The 21,273-nt window shown below is 49.3% G+C and overlaps 1 pseudogene; it reads right to left on the reverse strand.

The window, feature by feature from the left end:
• LOC124664811 overlaps window positions 1–13,751 on the reverse strand; it is a 15,323-nt pseudogene extending 1,572 nt beyond the window's left edge.
• Window positions 13,752–21,273: the final 7,522 nt, after the last annotated feature.

Genomic DNA, 21,273 nt, shown 5'->3' on the forward strand with positions numbered 1-21,273 from the left:
GGACACTAAAAGATCGGGTTCAAGCTGTTGACTGCCAAAACCCACCGGCGGGCAGCGGCTGTCAGCACTAGTAGAGCCGGGAAGAGCCTAGAGCTGCGGCTGGCTGAGACCCCTCCGAGCGACGGCCCGCAATGCTCTTCTGGTCACACGCGGCGATGCGAAGTGCAAGGGCGTGCCACCTGACCTATACCCGGTCGGAAGGTGATGGGGATGCCTCGCTTAGTTCCCGCATGGCATACACGTAAACATTAAATACGAGCCTCGATCGGCTCTCGGGTTATCTCGTGAATCGGCTCAAAGAGCCGATCCACCCATGATTCGTACGGGGTGCACGAATACTTGGTGATCCTGCTTGATCAAGATAAAGCTAATGAGATCTACGACGATTTAGGGTTTTCACCGCATAATCGGATCATCCTACTCCAGGTTGGGCCTCACGGCCACGTACGGTGCTCATAAGCCGATCCTAAACAAGGCCAAAAAACCAACATGACGTTGATCCTCGGAACATCCTGTTTAGGACTTGCGAACGCCACCCTACGTGCCGCTGGATCCTCCCCCCCTTTGTAAGGCCTAACTATTGCAGATATTAAACTAATCCTTGCATAACAAGGAGCAATCGTAACGGATCAGATCTACTAGATGATGAACAAGCAGGGTGCCGCCCCCACACCTGAGATAGGCGTGAGGGCGGCTAGACATGCAAGGGTTGCACTACGTAAGCATATTATACGAAGAACTATGCTAACCCTAACACATCTATGATAACTATGTTGCCCGCCATCAAAGACGCTTCAGTACGGGCAACGCATGAACAACGTGGAGCTCGTGCTGCCTAGATCGCAAGATGCGATCTAGGCAGCATGTCGCTTCTCGATTGAAACCCTCGAGACGAAGGAGTTGGCGATGCGCCGAGATTGGTTTGTTTTGGGGTGAACGTTGTGTTGTTGTTTATTCCATAAACCCTAGATACATATTTATAGTCCAGCGGACTTTCTAACGTGGGAATATCCCACCGTGCACGATACAAACTCTAACTTTCGATCTAAGATATAATCTACTATAATTAAAGATACACGGGCAATCTAGCCCAAATTCTCCACGCAAGGCCGCTTCAGAGATCTTCCACGTGTAGTCTCCTAAGCCTATCTCTCTTACGGCCCACCTCTGGATTTGTCCAAAATCTGGTGATAACACATGCCCCCCTGGTTTTGGAAATAATTTTTCCAAAATCATTATATTTTCCTTTCGAAGGGTCATGTCGTGGCAGAACAGAGCCATTTGCAGCCTCCGTCATCATTATGCCCTGTCCTCTCAGCTTCTCTGCAAAATTTGACAGCTCTGACATTACCCCTTCGGAAACTGTGATGGCAGTAATTCCCACCAGGTTTCTCATTATTTAACCGTGCCGATCGATTAGCTTTCTTCATCCCCTTCCTCTGTTCCAGCCATCGGCAGCCAAAAAACCCTCTTCTCCCCCAGCTATGTCTTCCTCTTCCTCCTCCTTCTCAAACCTCTTCCCCCCATTCTCGCCGAAGAAAAACGAGGACAAGCCTCATTCCGAGGTCAACCCCCTCTCCTCCGATAATAAGAAGAAAGAAGGAGAAGTAGCGAAGGCCAAGACCTTCCCCTCCGCCAAGCTCCCGCCGAAGAAGCGCTCCCGCATGTGGGCGGACAGCGAGGATGAAGATGACGACGAAGAAGAAGAAGAGGAGGAGGAAGATGAATCTTCCTCTTCCGCCGGGTACCCGCCAACCAAGCGCTTCCGCTCCTGGGCGGACAGCGAGGACGATGATGATGACGAGGAGGAAGAGGCTCCGGCCACGGGCTGGGGTAGCAGCGACGAGGAGCTCCCTGGGAGCAGCGCCGACGACATCGACGGCGGTGACGATGAGGACAGCGACGACTAGTAGAACAGGACTAGTAGTAGTAGTGCGCTAGGCACTAGATCCCTCTTTTGAGAGCCATCGGCTCTTCCCTGTAAAGCCGCTCCTCTGAATTAATGAAATTGTTCTTTTGATTCATCCTTCAATTGCCCCAATTTCATTCCTTCCGCCTGTCTTGTCAAGACCGATAGCAATGTATCGGATTTTTTTTCTTTTGGACGCCCATGAAGCCGGACCCTCATGTCGATAAGCTCGTAGGCCAAGAACTTCTCAATTTCAGGCTGCGATGTGGTTATCTGACCACAATTTTCACAATCCCTTAGCCGATGACTATTCATCGGCTATTTTGAGAATCGAGTCCCTTTCTTCCTCTTGCAGCGACAAGACGGTCCAAACTTGTAAAAACTGACGGCCTCCTACCCCGATTCAGAGGAGATCACAATGCAGGGCCAGTCGATGCGATTCCAATCGGCTTTCCAAAACAGAACAGTCACCAGCCAGCTGCCCCCCCCGAGTCTCAGTCGAGGCGAGAACGGTAATGGATCAGCCGAATGTGCCGTCTACGCAGAGTTAGCCGATTTCAACAAAATCGGCTCTCCAAAGCAGAGAACCTTCAGGGTGAGCTGCCCCCCGAGCTTCTTCATCAAGCCACTCAACTGAGGAGCTCTTCCATTAAAATCTCTCTTCGTGACTCACTTCCTGCTTCGTTGACCCCTTCTGCTCATAACAGCTGTACCTCTTGAGTCGATGGCCACGTATCTGCATCGGCTAAACTTTAAACTTTTTTTTTTATTTTGGCCGATTTTTCAGAATCGGCCCCCAATATTCCACTGCACGCATGTTTGCACAATGTTTATCTGCACATATGTTCATCTGACCATATGCCCCCCGAGCCGAATCTGCCAAATGACTGCAGATACCGGCTTTTATGGTTAGTCAGGGCACTGCACTTGCACGTCGGCTTCGCAAAGATTCATGCTGACTTTCATCTGCCGACGTGGCCGCTGCCCAGTAGATCATTGTTGAACACACACAGAATATGTGCAGAAGATAACTTTGGCCGATTGCTGGGATCGGCCTCCACATTGCTTGTTCGATGAAGGTTTTGTAATGTCCCTCCATAAATTTTTTGGGGCCGATCACAAGGATCAGCCTCGCCGGGTTTGCTCATTGGTTTAATCTTGCTACTCGGTCAGGCTGGATAAAACCAACCCAACCTCTGACTTGATGCGCCTGCTGTCGTCCACCTTGAGTGCATCGTATAATCGTGGAGCACTAAGCTCTGTCGGCAAGACGAGCACCATGTTTGTGCCAGCCAATGTTTCATCATCGGCTCTCCTTTGCTTGGGGCGCCACTCCATTTTCCGTGGACGACCCTCTTCGTTCAGGGCTCGCTGAACCTTTGCAGCCAGATCAGGCCGTGCCTTTCTTAGCGTTTGCAGGTATAACCTTTCGGCTTCCTCCAGGCCGCGCAACCGCTGAACCCTGCGTTTCTGTGAACGGCTGAGTCCGTCGAGGCACCACCTTGGACGGTGGTACTGTCTTCTTCTTCTTCGGTCCCTCGTCTTCGGAATCCTCAAGATCTGCCCAACGAGTTGACTCAGCGCTTTTGCTTTGTGGCGGGAGAGGCCCTAAGCGCTCGAACACAGACACGTTGGCTGCCTCCTTCTTCTTCTTGTTGCATTCTGGGCGATTGCCGATTGTGGGCAATCGGCTCATTCCTGAATCCCAGCAGATGTACCGAAGAAAGGGCAGTCCCAGTGTCTGGCGTTGTCATCTTGCTCCCTTGATGTGTCCGTGGCACGGCGCTCGTGCTCCTCCTCATCGCGATCCTGCCGACGATGTCTTCTGGCTTCTCTAGCCAGACGATCTCCTTCATCATCATGGTTGGACCGTCGGCGTTGGTCATACTGACTCACATATTTGTTGAGGAGGTGATCAGAGAGAGATCGTTGATATCTTATGTTCTTCACTTCTCCTCTCGTGACGTAGCGCTTGCCATCATGATGGAGCCGATCGCGTGGAGCGGCCTCCTCTCGTGTCCTTGCTATGAGAGCAGCTGCCCTCATCTCCATCTTTGCCGAGTGGTTCCCGGGTCCTACCATGTTGATGCTCGAACATGGGACCCGGCTGGCAACCCTCGGGGTAGATGACTTCTACCATGTTAACGGCGGGGAAGGGCTGGGTGTCTACCTTCATGGCGTGCTGGTTGAAAATCAAACGCCCCTTCTCTATCGCCGCTTGGATGTGCCGACGCCACACCCTGCGGTCGTTGGTGGCATGGGAAAGCGAGTTGTGGAATTTGCGGTACGGCTTTCCGTTTAGCTCTTGCGCCGTAGGGAACTTGAGACCTTCGGGAATCGTCAACTGTTTCTCCTTGAGCAGGAGGTCGAAGATTTGTTCGGTCTTGGTCACGTCAAAATCAAATCCCCAGGCGGCCCCGGTGGCTTTACCCATTTGCGGGACACGGGGGTTCCTCCCCGAGTCCACTCAGCCACTGCTACTTCTTGGTCTCCCGCAGGCACTTCACCTTCCTCCGTATCGACCATGACTACCGCACGTTTGAACTTGTCTTGGTACAGGTCCGGGTGGCGCCTGTTCATATGTCGATAGTTTCGAACCATGTGCGCCGGCGAGGGATAATCCGCTTGGGAGGCCATGTCCTTGAGCTGTGTTGCAAGGCCAGCTACTGCCAACTCGACTCGCTTCCTTTTCGGTTATACGAACCGAATAACATCGGTTCCTAAGATTCCCGAAGCGCTGGATGTACTCGTCACCGTTTCTCCGCGCTTCGACGTAGTTGTGCTAGATCGGCAATGCTAGACTCGGAAGCTTCGAATGGTATTGCATATGGAACTGTTCTTCCAATTGCTTCCAAGACTCGGATGGAGTTTGTCTGGCAAAGAGGTATACCATCCAAAAGCCGATCCCGTGAGGGACTATGAAAAGAGCCTCACACGTAGCTGATCCGACACCGAAGCCGGTCCTAGTTGCGCCAAATATCGGCCGATGTGCTCGATGGAGCTGGAGCCATCCGATCCACTGAATTTGGAGAAGTCAGGGAGCCGATATTTAGGTGGCAGCGGGATCATCTCGTACTCGTCGGGGTACGGCTTGGAATAGCCGACTGCCCTTCTTTTCGGTACCATGCCGAACTGGTCTCTTAGTATGGTACTGATCTGATCCGCTGTGCTGGCTGCAGAAGTTGCACTCTGAAGATTCGCCGGGGTGGCGTACTTAGCCAGCCATGTTTGCTTTTCCAGCTCTGAGCCAACTGCAGGAGCTGGGCTCTGGAGTTTCGTCGGGGTGGCGTACTTAGTTAGCCACGTCTGCTTCTCAAGCTCTGTTGCTGACGTTCCTCCTGTTTGCGCCGGAGTCCCTGACGTTGTGGCCTGGTTTGAGAGTGCCCAGTTGCCACAATCTGGCACATACGTGCACGCGTATCCTTGAGGGATCTCCTTAGGCGCCTCGGTCAAGAACTGGTAGTCACTAGGATCACCACCAATCTTGTAGACGACGAATGCCGGTGTAGCCGGCACTCGGGTGGTGCTGCCAACGCATATGGCAGCGGTGGACGGGACTGGAGTGGCAACTCTCCTTGATGCGTCCCGAGAGCTGGTCCTGACGGCGAGTACTGGTGGCTCATGATCTCCTGGATCACGCGCAGAGCGAGACGCTCCAACACGTTGACCAAGTTTTCAGAGTGGCGGTGTAGCGAGTGAGCCACCAAGTAGTTGATCTCCTGCCGTAGGCCCCTGGTGCGTTCCTCCGACGGGGCAGAGAGATCTATCCCATCGAGTGCACCTTGCGGTGAGAATCCCTTCCATCTGATGCCATGGGTACGGGTTCTCTGAAAAGAGCCGATGAGGTCGGCTTCGAGGGTGACCTTGATCTCGTCATATTTCTTCTTGAGCTCGGCAGGTAGCTCCTCGTAGGTGGCTCGGCGTGCCGTCCGCCGCCATCTCGGATGTAGATGGCGATGTGGTTGATGTAGACGATTGTCCCACGGGCGTGCCGAGAATGTGTTGATCTGCCAAAACCCACCGGCGGGCGGCGGGGCTATCGGCACTAGTAGAGCGGGAAGAGCCTAGAGTCGCGGCTGGCTGAGACCCCTCCGAGCGACGGCCCGCAATGCTCTTCCGGTCACACGCGGCGATGCGAAGTGCAAGGGCGTGCCACCGACCTATACCTGGTCGGGAAGGTGATGGGGATGCCTCGCTTAGTTCCTGCATGGCATACACGTAAACATTAAATACGAGCCTCGATCGGCTCTCGAGTTATCTCGTGAATCGGCTCAAAGAGCCGATCCACCCATGATTCGTACGGGGTGCACGAATACTTGGTGATCCTGCTTGATCAAGATAAAGCTAATGAGATCTACGATGATTTAGGGTTTTCACCGCATAATCGGATCATCCTACTCCAGGTTGGGCCTCACGGCCACGTACGGTGCTCATAAGCCGATCCTAAACAAGGCCAAAAACCAACATGACGTTGATCCTCGGAACATCCTGTTTAGGACTTGCGAACGCCACCCTACGTGCCGCTGGATCCTCCCCCTTTGTAAGGCCTAACTATTGCGAGATATTAAACTAATCCTTGCATAACAAGGAGCAATCGTAACGGATCAGATCTACTAGATGATGAACAAGCAGGGTGCCGCCCCACACCGAGATAGGCGTGAGGGCGGCTAGACATGCAAGGGTTGCACTACGTAAGCATATTATACGAAGAACTATGCTAACCCTAACACATCTATGATAACTACGTTGCCCGCCATCAAAGACGCTTCGATGCGGGCAACGCATGAACAACGTGGAGCTCGTGCTTGCCTAGATCGCAAGATGCGATCTAGGCAGCATGTCGCTTACCTGATTGAAACCCTCGAGACGAAGGAGTTGGCGATGCGCCGAGATTGGTTTGTTTTGGGGTGAACGTTGTGTTGTTGTTTTTTCCATAAACCCTAGATACATATTTATAGTCCAGCGGACTTTCTAACGTGGGAATATCCCACCGTGCACGATACAAACTCTAACTTTCGATCTAAGATATAATCTACTATAATTAAAGATACACGGGCAATCTAGCCCAAATTCTCCACGCAAGGCCGCTTCAGAGATCTTCCACGTGTAGTCTCCTAAGCCTATCTCTCTTACGGCCCACCTCTGGATTTGTCCAAAATCTGGTGATAACACAAGCACGTGATCAACTTCCCTTGTATCAAGCAGCCAGCTGGCAGCATTAAGGAGGCCTTCTATGTCCTCCATCACCTTAAAGGGTTTGTCGAGGATGCAGAGATGATGTCTCTGCCACCTAGTAAGCGAGACCCCATTAAAATGTCGGGGAAATCGAGTGATGATGATCTTAGAGAAGACTTCCATCGCATCCAAGTAAAGCTCTCGGAAATTATCTTACAAGATGTATCCAACGGATCGGGGCTCTTACACGCAGCCAGAGCGTTGCCTAAGAGGGATATCGAAGAACGCCTACATAGGCAGGGTGATGGAAGGACGTGGACGACGAAGGACTTGTACAAGCCGTTCCCGGAGCCGCTCAAGAAGACGTCTCGTTGACCGAGGCCGGTGTGCCTAGCATTACTTTGAATCGATAGACAATTTGTACCGTGTTGTAAACTAAACTTGCTTAATTTGCTCGAAACGGTGGTCGTCGTTGTTGGACTTCAATTTCTATTGTAGTCGTTATCGTTGAACCATATTACTTATGTGATACCGATGCTATATTTCTTTTAGGTTTATTATTATTTCCTTGCTTTAATTCTTGTGAATATGTATGCATGTGAACCCTCTAACTCTTTCCATTGCGTTATATACTAATATGCCTTGTGTCCATAGAGATGACGTACTACGTCGTGTTCGAGGGCGGGTTCCGAGGAGTGTACGAGGAGTGGGAGGAGTGCAAGAAACAGTGCACAAGTTCAGCGGCAAGCTTGCTACAAAGGGTACCCGACTAGACACGAGGCGGTTGCCAAGTGGAGGGCGCACCAAGCGAACAAGAGAAAGATGAAGACCTTCCTTGTGCTCTCGCTCTTGCTCACCATCGTCGCGGCGGTACTCTATTTCATCCTAGTGTAGGCGGCGGCCGGTGTCACTTCGTTTGTATCTAGAGATGATGAGAACTTTCTTAATTTGCATGGATTATGAGTTGTATGGGGCTATATGTATAACTCGATCGGGCTCTAAGTAATGTGATGATGATGTGATGATTATATATGTCCATATTATATCTGTCTATATTATATCAGTATATAACCTGTATACGGTGTATAAAACCAGTATAAAACCTGTATAACACACCGGGGAGCACAAAATCGAGTATACCTGTAGATAGTTACGTGGCGCACCAAAAAATAATTACGTAGGCGCACCTATTTCTGTGGCGCAGCTATATCACATGCGCCACAGAACTACTTATTTCTGTGGAGCACCGGCCCAAGTGCGCCACAAAAACCTTAATTCTGTGGCGCACGGCCAGATGCGCCACAGAAAGCTTATTTTTGTGGCGACGTTTCTGTGGCGCACCTCCCATGCGCCACAGAATCAAATTTTCGTGCGCCACTGATGAGGCTTTTCCTACTAGTGTACAAAGGACGACTGGTTGACGAATGCTTATACGTCTTGAAGTCTTGTTAAGTACGGACCCGTACTTATTGCTGCTTCTACGGGATATAACCGGGCAGGTATGAAGATATGTTCGATGAAGACGACGCTAGCAAGGTTACCCTTCCGGCTTGGCACTGGGCGGGGTTATGGACGCCATTGGTTATCTTCGGGACTCTTAGTCCAATTTGTATCTTGTCCGTACTCGGACGCATTTGATCTTACTGTATGATTTGGATCTTTGTATTGTATATTTGTATCTTGACTCGTTGGAGTCGTTGTTGTAATATATCTGTTTCTTGTGGGCTCTATTGTAATCTTGTTGTAATGTTACCTCTCGTGATTGATTCCACCCGCATCGCGTGCATGCTTCGGCGTGTACGAGACGCTTGGTGGTGCGTCTCCTAAAATCGATATCGTGCGGATTTCGGCGGATTCGCTGGGATCCTCACGCTACCGGTTTTGGGGCGTCACAAGTTGGTATCAGAGCATCAGGTTGACGGTACCCCACTAGTCCAGTCTTTAGGATAACCTTTCCAACGGTCGTTGAGTTTAGTGTCAAAACCTATTTTCTAAAATTCGTTGGATAGATCTGATTAGCTCTATTTTCTCCTTATCTATATTCTTTCTCCTCTTACCTTTGCGAGTTTTGAGTCTTCTCTATTATCCGAGTTCTCTAAGTCTTAGGTATCTACATGGGTTGGACGATCTTTGCCTTTAACCTAATAGGACCGTTCTTTGGAGGATCCCGACGGAAGCGCATCATCAACAACGGAGCAACGACTTCTTGTTAGTGGTGTCGCCGATCAGCATGGAGCAAGAAATTCTTGTTAGTGGTGTCCAGGAGATCAACACGTCGCCTGAAGACCCGATAGTCCCACCTCTCTCCCCCGTACCAGGACGTGGAACCTCGGGGCGAGGTTCCTTGTTAGTTATGTCGATTGTAGCGACCCAGAAAAATACCCCTATTAGATTTTTTCTATGCCTTTTCTGTTGTGCATCATCATGGCATATACATCATATCATACACATGATTTTATAAAAATAAAATTATTTTAAATAAAAAACTATTTATGTCTTCCCTCTCATATGGTTTTATTAAATCTTTCGGGGTCCGATTGGAAGCCAAACGTCGGACCACAGCGATGCCGTCGATTGATATGCCAATCGAACGCTTCAGCTTGCCTCGATTTTTCGCATTTAGTTTTGTTGTTGCTTATTCGCCGGTAAAAACGCTCCCCTCCCCTAAATTCTCCTCTCCCAAACCTCGCCGCCCCCTTCTTCCTACCAGCGATTCTTTCTGCAATTCTTACCAGCAACGGGGACGGATTCCTCCGCCGGAGCCAATCTGCCAAACTTCCTCCACCACGACGCCACCACCGTCTTCTCCTGCTTCCCCCTATACCGCGACTTGCTCTGCTTCCTCAAGCCGTCCGCTCTCGTTTTGTTACCTTGGCTACTCTGCCCGCGCCTGCACGAATGTCGCTCCCGCGCGAGGAGTCGTCGCCGTAGTCGCGCTTCCTCCGACGCCCCGACCTGCACTGGTTCCTCATACGGCCGCGCGCCGACTGCTACCCCAGCTCCTCTGCCTAGCGACCTCCCGCATCTGCACAGATGTCGCTCGCACGGGAGGAGACATCGGCCGGGCAATACTGACCGGCGGCCGGCAGGAGTATGCGTACGTGAAGTTCTGGTGTCTATATTCCTCCGAAACATCGGTTCATTGGCTGATTCCTACACTCACGAGAGCCTTTCCAATCCTTCAGTTGACAACAAGGTAATAGACTTGGTCCCAATGTGTTCATGTTTTATTCATCTTTTCTACTGGGCGTCGAATCCACCTGTCCATGTATATATGTGATCATATCATGCATCTGCTAGCTGTTAGAGATCTGTATATTAACATTATCAAACATCATGTATGGGAATCTATTTTGTATGCTTCCATTTAGTGTTAAATGTACTGTACCAGAACTGTATTCATGCTTCATGGTACCCTGTTTCTACAAATTTATTATACACCTATGTGAGGAAAGGTACGTTTATAGGTTCTTTGATGTTCTCAAGCAAAATCCTACTTTTAATTTTGTACTATCTTGTTTTGCAGTAAGGTCATGGAAGTGTGCAACATTGAGATCTACACGGTTGGTGATTTGTACTAGAAGTACACTCTGCGACAAACCGGAAATTCCATGACCGTCCGGTGTCAACATCGCAGCGCCGCCTTTGTTGCCAACCTTGGTCATGAGCATGGCGGCTGTTGCAACCCCGTAAACTGCGGTAGCTGTTGGAGTCAAGTCTTGGAGACGGCGACAAATAGCGGGTGTTGGATGCTTCCTGTCATTGTGGCCATCGATTTCTTCACATTAGCCTGAGAATCGGAATGGCATGTTTCCATTGTAACATATATGCAAGCTTCAGGGTTGTATATATTGAGTTTCCTAGTTAATATGTATGTGCTTCCAGGGCTTTACTAGCACATGTGTTTTGGTATCGCTTGTGACATGTTTCGAACTTATGTACAGATTGATTCCATGTATCTAGTTATGTGCTTCGTTCTTTACACAACAATGGCAATGTTTTGGTACTACATTGTTCCTTCTTCAATAATTATAAAAGAATGTTTTTCAATGCCTCAATACCATGCACAAGCAGTTGTATTACATTTGACATGCTTCTATCATAATCGCAATATGCTTCTTAAAAACATAGGCGCATGAATATTCCTTCCATAAACTTACACTCGGTTAAAAAATTGATACATCATTGTCATGCTTCAACAATCGTAAAATAGTGTTTCAATATTCAGCTATATGGCTTCATGGCAAAACCAAATCCTAACATTGCTTGCAAAAAAAAAAAAATGGTTGAATTATCAAGCATGGTCTGTAAAGCTCGAAGCATGTTTATTGTGGGATGGAAATAAGTACAGAATGAAAAGGAAGCATCAGACGTACTATATGGAATCATGGGTTATATGGATCTGGCCAAGAGAATATCGAAAACATATATGGAAAGTGACGTGACTAAAGAAATATTATTTTGGAAACCAGGGAGAGTAAACCATCGAGGGAGTGGGGCGTTTGCAGAAACGTGATAAACGGGAGTAGTTTACTGGAGAGATTACTGGGAGAGGGCCATGATTTGAGGGATTCAGTTATTTGCAACCGCGGAGTCTTAGCTAGATATCTTACGGCTAGACTGCTTCCAATCGTAAGAGCATCTCCACTCGTCCCCCCGAACAGGCCCCCGGCGAGCGTTTTTTCCATCCGGACGGCGTAATTCGGCCCAGTCGCGCCCCCGGTTCCTCGTTTTCGTCCGGATTTGGGCCTAAATCCATCCGGCGATCCCACGACATCCCCGGCCCCCGGGAGCGCTCGGGGACTCCGGACGGCGAAAGCGCGCGTGGCCCCAACTTGTCGGCGACAATGGCCTCCGATCTACGGCAAAACCCTCGTCTTCCCGATCTACGGCAAAACCCTCGTCTTCCCGATCTACGGCAAAACCCTCGTCGAACGAAAGCTTTGAACTCTCAATTGGTGCAACATAGATAGATTATATATATATTTCGAATATAATTCGAATAAACATAAGAATTACATATAAAAACTTTAAAACTAAACTACTTCTTCTTCTTCTTAGAAGGCCCCGCCTCATCGTCGTCGCGGCGACGCTTCCGGCTCGCCACCTCCTCGTCGGAGGAAGTTGAGTCCTCGTCGTCGTCCTCATCAGCTTCTTCGTCCTCCTCCTCCTGCTCCTCCTCCTGCTCCTGCTCCTCCTCCTCTTCCTCGGCCTCTTCCTCGGCCTGCTCCACGGCCTCTTCGTCCTCCTCCTCGTCGTCCAACTCGTCCTCGCCGGCCGGCGCGGGGGGAATCGTCGTCTTGCTGGACGATGCGAGCTGGATCCCACCAATGGCGCCATCCGGGCGGCTTCCTCGCTGTCGGTGTCCGATGGCCAAGAGATATCGCTCATGGTTGACGGAGGATGGTGACGAGAGAACAGATGAATGGCGTCGCCCGTCGAAAACCGTATATGTAGGTCTCTCGACGACAGAGAGCGCCGGTTGCTCTTCCCGGAGTTCGTGCTCCATTACGGCGGTTCTCGCATCGAGGCCACTTCGGCCGTTCCCGACGAGTCGTTCCGGCTCTCCGATCCACTTCGCGACGGTTCAATGCGTCGAGGGAACTCCGACGATTGCCCTTCCCGGTGGCTCGCGCCGTCGCTATGCACGCGGTGGGTGCGCGTCCATGGGCTCGCGGCTGGGAAAATGGGCCTCCCCAGGCCAAAAACTACATCCATCCGGCGCTAAATTTCGCCGGATTTGGGCGTGGGGAGCCCAAACGAGTGGGGATGCTCTAAGGCTACAAACTGGTCCGATGGATAGCAAATATCGGGCTCCGATCCCTAGCGCTGGCCTTTAAAAACCTCTCTCATCTTTTCTTTTAAGAAAACCCAATCCTTTCTACCTAGGCCTCTCCCCATCCCGGTGGCCCATCTCTCCTTCTGGCCCATTTCCCTCTCTCCACCGCAGGCCCCAAGCCAGCTCGGCACCCACCTAGGCCCGTACCCCTTCGAGCGAAGACCAAGTCCTCTTCTTTCCCCTTCGCACCAGAGCAGCGTGCTCGTTTCCCTGCGTCTGTGTCACTGTGGTCCTCCTCCCCTCGCCTCGCTTTACAGGACCCCAAATTCTAATTAATGCCAGAGCACTGTGTAGTCTTAGACGGTGCTCCCTACTCGCGCCCGTCCGATCCTCATCTAACGGTCTTCCTGAGGCGGTGGGTGAGACTCCCGCACGTGGCCAGGCTGTAAGGCACTAGTCTTCGTCTCTCCCGTGAGGCAGTGACTTCATCTGGAAATCTCATCTCCTTCCAGCATCAGGAGTCAGGACCGTGAGGTGGGCAGACGGCTGTGCTACGCTTCCAACGGAAACCGCCGGCGATTCGTCCGCCCGGCCCCGGCGCGCCAGACCTGCGCCGGCGACTCGTTCGCCCGGCCCCGGCGTGTTCGACCTCCGCCGGCGACTCGCCCGCCCGGCCCCGGCGCGTCCGACCTCCGCCGGCGACTCGCCCGCCCGGCCTCAGCGCGTCCGACCTCCTCCGGCCATTCGCCCGCCTCGTCCCTGCCCTCTCTACCCCCGTCGGCGACTCACCCTTTCCCAGTGCGCACGAGCTCCGCCGGGCACGCGCGTGATGGAGGCGGCGCTCGACGCCGACTTCCTTTGCGGCTCCGTCCCCTTCTTCACGGCCATAGTCTGGTAATTTAGATGTATTTTTTTTCTTTTTTATACATCCACAGTTGTTATTTTTACATTCTCTAAAAAAGATAAGAATCACAGACAAGAGTTGTAAGATATGAATGTATTTTTTTTTGCAACAACTGGATCAAGGCGGTGGTTTTTAGTTCCATCTGGTGCATTAGGATGTAATTTTTCTACTTTCTAGAAATGATGAAAGCCTCGATGTATTTTTCCCCAATTTCTAGAAATGATGAAAGCCTCGATGTATTTTTGCCCCAATTTCTAGAATGAGACTATGCATCTGGATGTATTTCTTCCCCAATTTCTAGATGAGACTTATGCATCTGGATGTATTTTTTCCCCAATTTCTAGATGATACTTATGCATCTGGATGTATGTTTTCCCCAATTTCTAGATGAGACTTATGCATCTCGATGTATTTTTTTGTCACTTTTCTAAAAAAAACTATATTTATTACATTCCACTTTTTGTATTACATTCCTGGGGCCAGATTTGAGCTACGGAGCAGGCAAGTGATGTATTTTATAGAAAAAGAAGGATGTGGCTGATGTATTTATTTAGTGCTTATTTGATCTACTTTTTATTTTTCGTTGAATTTGCGAAAGAGAGGGGAAGGAGAAAGCAGTATCCGCTCGTGTGGTATTTCACGTTTAGGCGAAGTGGCGCTCCCGCGGTGAAGGAGGAAATGTGGGGATTAAGATTTTTCTACTTTTGGAATGCGAGAGTTGTCCGACTGGTTTCTTTCCATTTTTGGGTGGGGCACTGTCTAAGACTAAACAGTGCTATAGCACTGTGTAGCCACGTCCTTACAGGACAACGCCAACCGCTCCCTCCTCCTTATCCCTTCTGCAAGCCAGCATCTCCAACCACTCCGCTCCTCTCACCTGCTCCCTCCTCCTTTCCCCTTCTCCACGAAAATAACCAACACGGAGAAACCCCATCGCCGACCACCGTGACAACTCCACCACACCGCCGCCTCCACAGACCGCCCCCCGCCGTTCTAAGGGCACCGGCAGATGCGCCTTGATGTCCTTGTTCTCCACGCCGGAGGAATCGAGCTCAGACGCTACCAGTCGCCGCCAATCCCGCCGTTTCTTCTTCGTCTCCGGCGGCAAAATTGGACGATTCCGGCCGCCACACCCTTCTCCGGCCTTCGGCGTCTGCACCATCAGCTTCCTGGTGAAGTTCCCGTTCCCCTGGACCCCTTCTTCATCCCCGTCTTGCTCTGGTTCGATCCAACGTCGGTGACCGTCTCTCTTCTCCGCAGGACCACGCCGCCGGCAAGGCTCCGGTGACCCCCTGGCTTTGACTCCACCACCTTCTGGTTCAGCACGAAGTGGCGCGCCCCCGACGCCATCTCCCATGTCCCGTCTCACTCTCCCTCGACGTGTCCATGGTCGACCAGATCCTTCTCCGCCATGGATGTTCTGGCCCTGATCTCCGCTTCGGTTTGGTTCAATTGGTAAAGGGCAGTATTGGTGACATAATATGATGTGCAGCGCTGTGGTAAGCCGCTTGCTACCTTACTCAGGAGATCTTGTGTTCAAATCCTAAATCTGGCTTATTAAGGGCCTCTTTGTTTGAGCTTTTGGATGCTTTCCATAGAAATAAGTAGGGTGAACCAAACAAAGGGTCAGGCTGCGCTGTTGGCTTCGGCCGAAGCACAATCATCTCCCACACACGAGAAAAAGCACCTACGGGGTGCTTCCCGAGCTTTTTCTGCTTAAACCGAAAAGGTTTGTCACTTTGCCCATTTCGTTAGTCGTATTTACTAGAAACTTGCCACTGAGGAGGCCTGAACCGCACCCTGCGTTGCTCCTACACGTACGAGATGGAAAAGAATCGAGAAGATAACTGCTACCTTTTCTTGCCCACAGGAGTCACGCGGCCAGCGCGAGCGGCGCATTAGGATCTTCACCGCCGGAGCTCAACCCCCACACCCATCTCCTCCGACGCACCTCACCTTTGCCGCCGCACTCCTTCATCTCCTTCTCCTACCGGTCCCGTTCTGGCGCCCCTCGTCTACTCCCTTCACCGGCAGATCGACTGTGCCGCCAAGCTTGTCTCCAACCGCCGCCAGTGCGCGTCTGAACCGTCGCCCGTGCTCGTCCCCGACCGCCGCCTGTGCTCGTCCCTAACAGCCGCCTGCGCTCGTGCCCGACCGCCGGTCGCGCTCGTCCGGTCCGCCGCTGTCATCGGTCTGCAGCCAGACAGCTATCTAAGTTGCCAAATAGGAAAACTTAAAATAGCAGCTTTCTCTGCACAGCAGCTTTTCCTGCACAGCAGCACAGCCAGCCACAGTCAGCCGCAGCCAGCCCAAACAAAGAGGCCCTAAGCAAAGCCTCCTTTTTGTTGTTCCCAAATCTGGCTTATTAAGCAAAGCCTCCTTTTTGTTGTTTGATTCTATGCATCAGATCCGGCGCTAGCAATGGGCCTCAGCCCAGTTTCTTCCCGCAACAGTACATCGCCCGCGCGGCCCGGCTTCTCCCGTCGCCGATGCAGACCAGATACGGCCCAGAATATCGCAGGTTCAGCCCAGTTCGTCTCAGCCCCTTTTTCTGTTTTCTGGAAAATTGCAGAATATGTTTAAATCTTGCAAAAATCATATTTCCTAAACCGTAACTCGAAATAAAAAGTGTTATATATGAATTTTGATCAGAAAAATATGAGGAGCATGAATATGTCATCCATGATTGCTGTTGCATCATGCATCATATAATTTCGTGCTAGTTTGCATTAACACCTAATATGTAACATATGGAATATGTGGGATATTATATAAATGTTGTCCTGGTTCCATTTAACTTTGATGTAGCTCACCCCTGCCATGTTTTCTATGCTAATCCACCCTTAAGTTTATCGGTAGAAAATGCAACTCCAACCTAATTTGTGTGTCCGGGGTTCCGACTCCGATTAAATTGGATAAGTTGCATCGCATCATTGTTGTCATGTCATGCATATCATCTTGATCATGCTGGATCTTCTTTATCCGTATTAGTAAGACTTGCATACGTTGTTGTGTTCCAGCATTTGCTTCTTCCCGGATAGGATCGCGAAGTGGTGCGGTGAGATACGACAAGTTCTCCGCATGTCCCTCAGCAAGCGTTAACAGGCAAGCATTTCCCCTATACTCCTGCCCCTGCAGAAGTCTCTCACCTATTTTATTTTGCCTTCTCCCTTATGCTATCCTTGAGTTGCGTTCTTGTCACGTGTCCCTTCCAATTGTTACCTCAAGCAGCCTATAATGCCTCCACCAACCACCTACAGCTATTGTTTGGTTTCGGGTCTGCCTTGCGAGTCGTAGTGCATGCTAGTGTTGTTTATATCTCGTTACCGTTACCGCTATCTTATCGGGTTATCTGTTGAGAATCATGACACATGCTACATGGTTATAACTGTTGAGGGAATCATGGTTACTTGTTAATAGTTGTTTAGCAGAGACATCGGTGGGCCAGTTGCTCGTTTTATGACGGCTCACTTGTGTTTCCATGAAACCTAGGACCCCGAGTTCTTGTTATCTGTTCCGAGACTGAGCGCTCTAACCACACGTGGGTATGTTTCGGGTCTCCCTCGACCACTGCCGGAATCTACAGCTTTGTCCAGTGGCCACAACTAGTTTGCAATGTTTTACCATTTGTCGTTCGCGTGCATGCCAGCCTGTTACTTATTTACTTTGGGAAGCCCCTAGGTGCCTTGTATCCCTTGTTTCTGGTATGCACGTATAGGTCGCGGAGCCTCTGTGAAGTGGTTTATCGCCCCAGTGTGTGTTTAAACCACCTAGCACGCTGGCGCACATAGCTAAGTCCGCTTCGGAGATACGGCCGGACTTCGATACGGGTTCAACTTGGTTAGGTGGCTTCCTGGACATTGTTGTCGTGAAGGAGAGTGCGAGTCGTGATATCCACCTGTCGCAAGTGGATTGATCGTGAGTGTGGGCACATTTGGGCACCCCTGCAGGGTTACATCTTGTCGATAAGCCATGTCCGCGGTTATGGACGACTTGGAGCTGTATGACTCGATCATAGACAACTTACACCTGTTGTTTTAGTACTAATAACTTGCATAGTAAGTTAGCACAACTTCAATAAAACCTGGGTAAAACTTGTCCACTGTGTGAGTGCCCTTGTAAGTACTTCCTTGCGAGGGGGAAACGCATCGGCTGTGTTATGTTTGTAGAGTATAGAACTGTTGGTTGTGCGCTCTCTCATCTTCTCTGTTTAGACGAATGTTGTAGAGTGTCTCTATAGGTTTTTTAGTGCTTGCGCGCTGCCGCTTAACCCCACCATATTGCCTATGACGTTTCTCTTGCGTCCTCTAAGTCCCCTGCGTGCCTCAAGTACAAAGGACGGCGGTTGACGAATGCTTATACGTCTTGAAGTCTTGTTAAGTACGAACCCGTACTTATTGCTGCTTCTACGGGATATAACCGGGCAGGTATGAAGATATGTTCGATGAAGATGACGCTAGCAAGGTTACCGTTCCGGCTTGGCCTGGGCAGGGTTATGGACGCCAATGGTTATCTTCAGGACTCTTAGTCCAATTTGTATCTTGTCCGTACTCGGACGCATTCGATCTTCTGTATGATTTGGATCTTTGTATTGTATATTTGTATCTTGACTCGTTGGAGTCGTTGTTGTAATATATCTGTTTCTTGTGGGCTCTATTGTAATCTTGTTGTAATGTTACCTCTCGTGATTGATTCCACCCGCATCGCGTGCATGCTTCGGCGTGTACGAGGCGCTTGGTGGTGCGTCTCCTAAAATCGATATCATGCGGATTTTGGCGGATTCGCTGGGATCCTCACGCTACCGGTTTTGGGGCGTCACACGTGCTACCTTTAAAAAAAATTATTCCTTATCTTTGTAATACATAGCTCATGGAAAAGTAGCCTAAAAAACTATTGTAGTAAAGAATATGTCGCTTATGTATCTTAGTTCTTATAAGTTGCTTGTTGAGCGGTAACCATGTTATCTGGGGACGCCATCAACCTGTCACACCTTTGTTGAATATCATGTGAGTTGTTATGCATGTTCTTCTTGTCTGAAGTAAGGGAGATTTGCCACGAGTTAAATGGTTTGAGTATGCATATTGTTAGAGAAGAACATTGGGCCGCCAACCAAAGCCATGTATCATGGTGGAAGTTTCAGCTTGGACATTAATCCTCAAATCTCTTATGAGAATATTATCTGCTGTTGAATGCTTAAAGCATAAAAGAGGAGTCCATTATTTGTTTTCTATGTTGTCCCGGTATGGATGTCCTCAAGTTGAGATCTATCAAAATTGAGAGATCAAATGCGATCTATCTCCTTGGACCTTTGTACAGGTGGCATAGAGGTACCCCTTTGTGACACTTGGTTGAAACATATGTAATGCAATGATAATCCATGGAAATCCGAGCTAATTAGGATAAGGAGCGGGCACTATTAGTATTCGATGCATGAGGCTTGCAACTTATAGGAGATTTTATGCATAACACATATGAATTATTACTACCGTTGACAAAATTGTTTCCATGTTTTCAAAATAAAAAGCTCTAGCACATTAGTAATCCCTGCTTCCCTCAGCGAAGGGCCTTTCTTTTACTTTATGTTGAGTCAGTTTACCTACTTCTTTCTATCTTAGAAGCAAACACTTGTGTCAACTGTGTGCATTGATTATTACATACTTGCTTATTTGCACTCATCATATTACTTTGTGTTGACAATTATCCATGAGATATGCATGTTGAAAGTTGAAAGCAACTGCTGAAACTTAAATCTTCCTTTGTGTTGCTTCAAAACCTTCTATTAAGAATCTATTGCTTTATGAGTTAACTCTTATGCAAAACTTGTTGATGCTCGTCTTGAAAGTACTATTCATGAAAAGTCTTTGCTATATGATTCAGTTGTTTAGTCATTATCTATTTGTTAACAAACTATAGACCATTGCTTTGAATCACTTCATTCATCTCATATGCATTACAATAGTATTGATCAAGATTATGATAGTAGCATGTCACTTCAAAAGTTATCCTTTTTATCGTTTACCTACTCGAGGGCGAGTAGGAACTAAGCTTGGGATGCTTGATACGTCTCAAACGTATCTGTAATTTCTTATGTTCCATGCTAGTTTTATGACAATACTCACATGTTTTATATACACTTTAGATCATTTTTATGCATTTTCCGGCACTAACCTATTAACAAGATGCCGAAGCACCAGTTCCTGTTTTCTGCTGTTTTTGGTTTCAGAAATCCAACACAGGAAATATTCTCGGAATTGGACGAAACAAAAGCCCACGGTCTTATTTTCCACGGAGTCTTCCAGAACACCGAAGAGGAGACGAAGAGGGGCCACGAGGCGGCCACACCATAGTGGGCGTGGCCCCACCTCTGGTCACGCCGCCATATGGGGTGGGCCCCTCGGGCGTCCCCCGACTCTGCCCCTTCGCCTATATAATCCTTCCGTCGCGAAAACCCTAGTACCGAGAGCCACAATACGAGAAAAGTTACTGAGACGTCGCTGCCGTCAACCCCATCTCGGGGGGGGGGGGGGTTCTGAAGATCGCCTCGGCACCCTACCGGAGAGGGGAATCATCACCGGAGGGCTCTACGTCACCATGCCCGCCTCCGGACAGATGCGTGAGTAGTTCATCCTTGGACTATGGGTCCATAGCAGTAGCTAGATGGTTATCTTCTCCTCTTGTGCTATCATGTTTAGATCTTGTGAGCTGCCTATCATGATCAAGATCGTCTATTTATAATGCTACATGTTGTGTTTGTTGGGATCCGATGAATATGGAATACTATGTCAAGTTGATTATCGATCTATCATATATGTGTTGTTTATGATCTTGCATGCTCTCCGTTGCTAGTAGAAGCTCTGGCCAAGTTGATACTTGTAACTCCAAGAGGGAGTATTTATGCTCGATAATGGGTTCATGTCTCCATTGAATATGGGGGAGTGACAGCAACCCCTAAGGTTGTGGATGTGCTGTTGCCACTAGGGATAAAACATCAATGCTTTGTCTAAGGATATTTGTATTGTTTACATTACGCACAGTACTTAATGCAATTGTCGTTGTTTACAACTTAATACTTGGAAGGGTGCGGATGCTAACCCGAAGGTGGACTTTTTAGGCATAGATGCATGCTGGATAGCGGTCTATGTTCTTTGTCGTAATGCCCTAAGTAAATCTCATAGTAGTCATCATGATATGTATGTGCATTTTTATGCCCTCTCTATTTGTCAATTGCCCAACTGTAATTTATTCACCCAACATGTTATTTATCTTATTGAAGAGACACCACTAGTGAACTGTGGACCCCGGTCCATTCTTTTACATCTGAAATACAACCTACTGCAATCATTGTTCTCTGTTGTTCTTTGCAAGCAAACATCATTCTCCACACCATACGTTTTATCCTTTGTTTACAGCAAGCCGGTGAGATTGACAACCTCACTGTTAAGGTGGGGCAAAGTATTTTGATTGTGTTGTGCAGGTTCCACGTTGGCGCCGGAATCTCTGGTGTTG

The sequence above is a fragment of the Lolium rigidum genome, chromosome 6 (assembly GCF_022539505.1).
Source record: "Lolium rigidum isolate FL_2022 chromosome 6, APGP_CSIRO_Lrig_0.1, whole genome shotgun sequence".
Taxonomy (NCBI): domain Eukaryota; kingdom Viridiplantae; phylum Streptophyta; class Magnoliopsida; order Poales; family Poaceae; genus Lolium; species Lolium rigidum.